The following is a 9,280-nucleotide window of genomic DNA, read 5'->3' on the forward strand; positions in this document are numbered from 1 at the left end:
TAATACAAACATATGCACATGAGCATCACTGGTGAATTTTACTTAATATGCTACTTATTTTTCCATAAAAGAATGCTTGAAACAGACTCTTCATGATTTTACAATTTTCTTAATGTAGCTCATAATTCTTTTAAAATGTATAAGGACATTTAACCCAACATACTATTCAATTTAACCTAAGCATTTATTGTTTTCTTTGAACCTAAATGATCCTAATAATAGCATAGTTGACAAATAGCAATACATATATAATATACATTTATGTTTAGTATAAAATGATAAACACATCTTAATTAATATACTAGATACAACAGATATAAACACTTTATACATCCTAATCATAAAGATTGGAAAAATGTATTAGAATACAAAAAATTAAAAAATATATATATTTTATTTTCACTTCGACCTTAATTTGTCATTTCTCTCTCTCACTCTCTCTCTCTCTCTTAAACAGTCTTTCTTTTGAGGAAGATGAAACTCACTTCATCCCATGGATGGATACAATTATATAACACCTACATCAGTGTAAATAACCTAGAAATCGACTGAAGCCTTGCAGAACAGACTCTCCACAGCTAAATACAGAGGAGTCCACATCTAAAGAGGCTAGGAAAGGGAGAGATGTGATCTAGAGCCAAATGAACTGTGGGGCTATCCACCAGAGGAGAGGAGAAAGCCAGACCCTATACCAGGCAACTCAGGCATGGGGGTTCCACACAGGGAAGATAATTCCCATAATATTTGGCTTTGAAAACCACAGATGTCTAACAATCAGTGGGGCCTGACACCTGTCACTTTAAAAACTAGTGGACTCAGCTCTGGGAGTGCCTAAGAGTGATAGGAAACTGAGTTTCCACACTTAAAGAGACAACACAGCAAACAGATTCATGGAGATTCAGCAAGATGCAGAAATTTGAAAAACATGGAGGGTATATGGGAAGGAGATTTATTTACTAATCTCAGAGCATGTGCTGAAGGGGCGGGGGTCTTTGGGGGACTTGAAAGGACAAAAGAACTAGAAAGCAGCATTTCCCTCCCTTGCAACCCAGCCTAGATACACAGACGCCTGTTGGAACCAGTATATAGCCAACAATTGTTACATACTTGCTAACAGCCAGCTCTTCCCCCATTCCTCTGCAGACACCCCTGCTCCAACCCTGCCTGGCAGCAGCTTTCTTGGGCAGCTGCAGCAGACCAGTGTAGACCTTGCTGGCACTGTATGCCCTTTTCCCACATTCTACTGTGGATCTGCCCCCTCCAATACAACCCCTCCAATATGCTCTTGGCCAGAGCAGTCCAAGACTATCAGCCCCAACAGGGGCCAGCACCACTCTGCCCCAGGGAGAACAGAAGATAATCACAAACACCAGTCTAAGTGCAGTCCCAACAGTGGGGGCAGACATTAGGTCTGACTACAGGCCCCCACCCACCAATGAAAGCATTCAGGAGACAACACAGGGAGAGTGCCCTGAAGTTTGGTGCCACCGCATCTCTGGCAAATACTTGGTCTTCCTCAATTCAAGCCCAAGGCAGCCTCAGACTGGCCCATTGACAACACACGGACCAAACTCTGACCAAAGCAGGCAAAGAGAGCCGCTAAAGACAACTGGACTGAAAGCAAACACTGCTCAGCCATAGTAAAGCACATGCAACACACACAGGAGACACTCCTGAAGAGCCAGGTTCTGGTGAACAAGGAACTTTGCACTGTAGGGCACTCCAGGACCTCTTCTTCACAAGGCCACTACTTGTAAGAGCAGAAGACATGGCTGATTTACCTAACACACAGAAACAGACAGACAGAGTTAGACAAAATGAAGAGATGGTAAAAAAACAAATCAGAGATGAAAAACTCAACAACTGAAATTAGAAATGAATACACTAGATGGAATAAATAGCATACTAGAGTAATCAGAACTGATCAATGACCCAGAGGACAGAGTATTGGAAAGCAATAAATATGAACAAGAGAGATGGAGGAGAAAAAAAAATATATATAATATACATTATATATATAATATACATTATATATAATATACATTATATATAATATACATATATATATATGAAAATAGACTAAGTGAACTCAGTGACACCATCAAGGTAATAGCATTTGCATTATAAAGGATCCCAGAAGGAGAAGAGAAAAAAAAGAGGGCAGAAAATGTTTCAATATATAATAGCTGAAAACTTCCTGAATCTGGGAAAGGAAACAGAAATCTAGACCCAGGAGGCACAGAGAGTCTCCAACAAAATCAGCCCAAGGAAGTCTGCACCAAGACACATACTAATTAAAGTGGAAAAAGTACTGATAAAGAGAGAATTTTAAAAGCAGCAAGAGAAAACAAAACAGTTACATTTAAAGGAAACCCCATAAGGCTATTAGCTTATTTTTCAGCAGAAACTTTGCAGGCTGGAAGGGAGTAACATGCTGTATGCAAAGTGCTGAAAGAAAAAAAAAACTCTGCAGCCAAGAATACTCTATACAGCAAAGCTATAGTTCAGAATATGTGAAATAAAGAATTTTCCAGACAAATAAACGTTAAATAAATCAATGACCACCTAACCAGCCCTACAGGAAACGTTAAAGGGTACTCTTTGAGTGGAAAGGAAAGACCATAACTAGGAGTAAGAAAATTAGGAAGAACAAAAGCAAAAAAATTAACTACATTTATAAAAATCAGTCAAGGGATTCACAAAATAAAATAAAGTGTAACATCACATACTTAAAACATGGGGGGGGGGTGAATAAAGAATATATTCAAACTTAAGTGAGCATCAACTTAATATAGACTGTGCTATGCACATGTTACATATAAACCTAAAGGTAACCACAAATCAAAAACCATTAATAGATACGCAAAAAATAAAGAGAAAGGAATCCAAATATATAACTAAAGAAGCCAACTTATCATTAGAGAAGAGAGTAACAGAAGAAAGGAGCTGAGGAAAACTACAAAACCAACAATGAAACAAGTAACAAAATGGCAATAAATGCATACCTCTCAATAATTACTTTGAATGTAGGTGTACTGAATGCTCCAATCAAAAAAAACAGGGTAGGGGTTTCTGGGTGACCTAGTTGCTTAAGTGTCTGACTCTTGGTTTCAGCTCAGGTCATTATCTCACAGTTCATGAGATTAAGCCCCGTGTCTGGCTCCACACTGACAGCACAGAGTCTACTTGGGAGTCTCTCTCTTCTCTCTCTGCTCCTCCTCTTCTCTCTCTCCCCGCCACCCACCAAATAAATAAAAACTTAAAAAGGAAACAAGGTGAAGGATTGTTTAAAAAAGCAAGATCTATCTATATGCTGTCTATAAGACCTAAAGACACATGCAGATTGAAAATGACATCATGGAAAGGCATTTATCATTCAAATAGAAGTAAAAAAAAAGTCAGGGTAGCAATACTTATATTAGACAAAATAGACTTTAAAACAAAGACTGTAACAAGAGGTGACAGACACTATATAATAAAAGGAAAACTCCAACAAGAAGATATAACAATTAGAAATACTTATGCACCCAACATGGAATCACCCAAATGAAGCAGCTAACAACAAACATAAAGGAAGTAAGTCATAGCAATACAATAATAGTAGGAGACTTTAACATCCTACTTACATCAATGGATAGATCATCCAAACAAAAAATCAACAAGGAAACAGTGGCTTTGAATGACACATTAGACCAGATGGATCTAATGGATATATTCAGAACATTCCATCCTAGAACAGCAGAATGCACATTCTTTTCAAGTGCACATGGAACATTCCCCTTAACAGATTGCAAATTACACCACAAAACAAGTCTCAAAAAAATTCAAAAAGTTGAAGTCATACCATGAATCTTTTCTGACCACAATACTATGAAACTAGAAATCAACCACAAGAAAAAATCTGGAAAGAACACAAATACGTGGAGGTTAAATAACATGCTACCAAGCAATGAATGGGCCAATCAAGGAAGGAAAGAGGAAATAAAAAATGCAGTGAACCAAATGAAAATGAAAACACCACAGTCCAAAATCTTTGGGATGCAGGAAAAGTGGTCTTAGGGAAGTACATAGTAATAAAAGAGTACTTCAAAAAGCAAGAAAAATGTCTATATTACCCAAAGCAATCTACAGATTTAATGCAATTTCTATCAAAATACCAACAGCATTTTTCACAGATTTATCCATTCTTCCCAAATTATTTATTTATTCATTCAATCATTCATGTGACTATGAATTCAGTCATATCTATGTGTATATATATATATATATATGTATATACATATATTTTTTATTTATGTATACAGATTATCTATATTTGTGCATAAATATTTTTAATATGGACTGCTTCACAATTTTTGGTGTCATCCTTGTACAGCGGCCGTACTAGTCTTGTCTGTATCATTCCAATTTTAGTATATGTGCTGCCAAAGTGAGGACTTATTTTATATTTTGAGTTATAATCTAGTACTACCTAATTTAATTACTCAGACTGTTTCAGCATTGGCCTGAGGGAGCTTTTTTATTGGTTCATGTATCCCTTTGTTATTTTTCACCAAACTGGAACAAATAATTTTGCAATTTGTATAGAACCACAAAAGACCCCAAATAGCCAAAGAAATCTTGAGAAAGAAGTGTTTATAGACTGTAAATTCATCAAAGAAAAGAAAGACAAGACTAGGGCTAATCAGACTCTGAATCTAAGACTGATTTGTTCTCCACACCTTATTGTACACTGAGAAAATTTTCAGACTTACATTGTCTTATAATTTGTAAAGAATTTTGAAATAGTAATATCTGTTGTAATTAAAAAAGAAATGAATTCAGTGAGCCTGAGAAAAGATAGCATTATATATTTTTTTCTTTAGACACTCCAAATACCTGAGTTAGAATTCTCAAAACTATTAAGCTAAGTACCACATTAATGAAAGTCATACTTAGTATGTTCCCAGAAAACATGTGGCAAACACTTGTTTGTCAATGATACTGTACTTTGTACTGGACATTTAGTTTTAATTCTAGGAGTGTACTGCTTTGAAATAATCACGTTGCAAAAATGACAAAGACAAATGAGTTTAATTCTACTAATTCATAGAAGATTCCTCAAAGGAAAGTAGAAAAATAATAAAAGTATTTTAACATTTTATTTAGAATCTTAGATATTTAATTCAGAATAGGCCAGGTAAAGTCAATTAAGGCCCACATGAGCCTATGTGAATACACATAAAATTAAATTTCAAAAAATTATTATAAGAAAAAATTAATTCAGATTGATATATGAAGACAAAACTAAAAAAATTCACATCATATTCAAGACTTAAAGATTTTTAAAACAATTTAAAGTAGAAATTAGAAATAAAAGGGTAAGCTAAAAAGAATAATTAACAACTGTTATGTTAATAAAACAGTATTTTATTAATTGCCTTAAAATCTGATTTTAGGGCTAAAACGTGTGATATATTCATGAGGCTTCTTGAGTGTTGTGTGATTAAGTCACAACTCAAATTACTACTTCAGACTATCTACAAAATTGACCTTGAAAGTGATATGTCCTCAATTTTGTTACGGTCATTTCCTTTGTTCTTTTTTTTACAGAGAATTTTTACTTTTGAATAAAGGCAGGTGCCTAACCTTTTCTTTCTTTAGTAATAGATTTGCATACTGGTGCCTTGCTTAAAAGTAAGGTATTCATCGATGAGATCTAGACCCATAATTTATCATCTAAAGAATTTACATGAATGGGTTAAGAATATCTTCTAGTTCTACTTTTTAAAGAGTGCTGTGATGTGCTATTTGCTATTTTTGAATGTTCTTTGGCAGGAATACTTCAAAATTTTTTTGAATAAATTCCCAAGGGATTTCTTAAATATAAATATTCCCAATATGTATACATAATGTATCCTTAGGAATAATTGATTATAATGGATCTTTCAATAAACAGTCCAAACAATTTCATACACAGATACACACACACACACACACACACACACACACACACACACACACACCTAGGAATGTTGAATTAGAAGATTAAAGCACCAGTATTATTATTTCTAGGACTTATTCAGAGACATTTAGAGTGACCTTTAAATTCCGTGGATTTCTAAATTGTATTATTCTTAATTGTTCTTACCTTTTTGTTCTTTCTTATAAATGAAAGCATCACTTTGTTTTGTTAAAAGGGTAGATCTCATGTTAAGTGTTCTTACCACAATAATAATACGAAAAATACAGCCATTCGTTTTATGAAATATTATGTGGCAATTTAAAATAGTGGAACAAATACACATTTATTCACCTTAAAAAACTCTGAAATCTCATAATCTACATAAAAACTCATAGATTATATATATATAAAATAAAATCTGTTTTTTTAACTTAAAGAATAACAAAACTAGAGTTCATGTGAATGAGAGTCATTGTCTGTGTCCACTACCAGTCCCTTAATTGTCTATTTCATAACCTGCTTCACTCAAAATAAATTTTCAATTGTCAATCAGAATGATTAGTCTACAATATAAATGTCATTACGATGCACCCATGCTTGAAGTTATTTCTACTTATAATTAATTTTAAACTTGGTTGGAACGCCCTTGCTTAAATAGCTTCAGCTTCTACCACATCATGCTATTTGTATCCACCTGAAGTTTTACTGTCTTGGATAAATTTTCTACCTTTTGCTTTGTGGAGTTTTTGAACATATGCTATGCTCTCAATATGAGCCAGTTTTGTGAGACACTTTGCCTTTCACCACAGTTACATTGGATAAAACCTTCCTGAACCTATGATTTACATTGTGCCCCGTATGCTCTACTATCACAACTAATACTTCTTTTATGATAAATTTGAAACCCTTAATTGAGTTGCATATTTAATCGTCTTTTTCTTCTGTTACATTGTAGACTCCTTAATGGTTAGTACTACCATTTTCTTGTTCAGAAATTTATTACTGGTACATGTCAGAATGTATTAAATATATATTACTGAACACCTAAATTGTGGCAGATTTCTTATATGTTAATGAAAGGAAGAGAGAAAAAAAACACACAAAATATATAAACGTGATAAAGATTCAAAGATATGACAAAGATAGTGATGTACTATGATGTAAATTTTACAAATACTAAGATAACAATAAGATAGAGAATAGTTTAGGAGCACCTGGGTGGCTCAGTCAGTTAAGCCTCGACCTCGGCTCAGGTCATGATCTTGCAGTTTGCGAGTTCAGGCCCCGCGTTGGGCTCTGTGGTGAGCTCAGAGCTTGGATTCCGCCTCAGATTCTGTGACTCCATCTCTCTCTGTTCCTCCCCCGCTCACAGTCTCTCTCTCCCTCTCTCTCTCTCTCTCAAAAATAAATAAGGAATAAAAAAAATAAATTAAAAAAAAGAGAATATTTGGATTGGGAGGGATGGAATCTCTGAAGACATGATAGCTGAGCTATCTGTGAATACTAATACTAAGAAGAAGAACTATATAAGGATTAGAATACACAGTAAATAAATAAAAAGCCCTGAGAAACCATGCTCAAAACTTACGTATATTAAGAGAACAAACAAAACAAACAAACAAACAAAACCAAGCAAATGAACCAAAGTAAGGATACTGCATCAGGTCCTTGTGACATAAGGGAAAGTGACTGGGGATAAGGCCAGGGAGTTGGGAAGAAGTTAGCTTGTAAAACATTCTATAGGCCATGGTGGAAATTTAGATTTGTTTTTGCTTGAAATGAAAACCATCAAACGTTAATAAGCACGACTTTCCTATGATAATGTTTATTATATAAATGAAAGATCTTATAACTGCTATGTCAAAAATAAAATGTGCAGTCTGTTTTTATATAAACGCACACACACACACACATACATGTATATGTATATGTATATGTATATGTATATGTATATGTATATGTATATGTATATGTATATGTGTATGTATATGTATATGTATATGTATATGTGTATGTATATGTATATACACGCACTCTGTTCAAAAGATGATGGTGGCTTAAAATAAGTTGTAAAATGAAGACAGTAAATGTGATTAAAATTGGAAAAAATATTTTTGAGGTTGAACCAAAAGAAATTGCTTATAGTTTGGCTTCAAGTATGGGGAAAGAGATAAATAAATAGTATCTTCTATTTTGTTGTTAAAATTTTCAGTGAACTAAATGAATGGTTTTATTACTTATGCACTAGAGAAGGAGCAGATTACAGCAGAAACTGAGAAATACATTTTGTCTGAATTACATTTGAGATTCCAGTTAGTCTTCAAAACAAAGATGCTAAACAGATAGTTTCATGTGTGTTTGGAGCCCAGGGCTAGAACAGAGATGAAGATTTAGACTTGAGACCCATTAAGATACATACGGCAGCAGATTTATGAGATTTTTCTGATTGCCTAAAGTAAAAAAAAATGATTAGCTAGAACCTTTAACACTGAATCCTGTGTAGTTTTCCACTTTCTAACTATAGCAGAAGAAAGAGACTAAGAAAAGACAGGGAAACAATTAAATTTTCATGGAAACTTAGAACAACCAAAAAAAGGCTTTCAATTATAGAAGAAATATACACCAAGCTAAATATTATTGAGAGTTCAGACAATTTTAAGGAAGATAAAAGAATACTGCATTTGCCAAGGTTGAGGTCTTAGTGAATCTGAGAATTATTTTTGTGGGTCATGAGAATGAGTGACCGAATGGAATAAAACAAAGAGGAAATAAGGGAGATGTCATGTATCAATTACTCTTTGGTGGGGGGTGTTGTATGAACAAATAGGGAAATGTAAAAGATAGTAAAAAAGGACACTAGAAATTAATCTGTTTAAAGAAAAACAAGTGATATCTGAACACTAATTGAAATGATCCAGCAGAAGCAAAAGCAGTAACAGTAAAAAACAGAATAATTATAATAGTAAATGTTTTTAAGTAGGCTCAATGGTGTGAGATCCAGACATCAAGAAGACTGACTTTTACAGTAGTCTGGATAATTCTTAGATAGTAAGAGAAGATACAATAATCACTAATGGATTTAATAAACATTTAGTGAGTATTCCACTAAATACTTACCAATAACTCAAAGTTGTCAACAAATCCCCATCTCTCCCTCCTTTGCAGAAACACTAAATTTGAAATATACATATGACCAAAATGGTGGAAAGTCAAAAATTATTCTTTGACGATATTTTCAATGAATAAGTTTTGTAGAGAGGTAAATAAGAGAGGTAACAGTTTGTAAAGTAAATAGCAATACCTAAGAAAGTAGTAACCAGTGGCTTTGAGGAAGGT

The 9,280-nt window shown here is 33.9% G+C and overlaps 1 non-coding gene across 1 annotated transcript; it reads right to left on the reverse strand.

Moving 5' to 3' along the window:
• Positions 1-4,330: 4,330 nt before the first annotated feature.
• LOC111560296 lies at positions 4,331-4,437 on the reverse strand. Its single transcript, XR_002742053.1, has one exon. It is a non-coding gene; the product is annotated as a U6 spliceosomal RNA (small nuclear RNA).
• Positions 4,438-9,280: the final 4,843 nt, after the last annotated feature.

Source organism: Felis catus, chromosome B1, assembly GCF_018350175.1.
Source record: "Felis catus isolate Fca126 chromosome B1, F.catus_Fca126_mat1.0, whole genome shotgun sequence".
NCBI classification, from domain to species: domain Eukaryota; kingdom Metazoa; phylum Chordata; class Mammalia; order Carnivora; family Felidae; genus Felis; species Felis catus.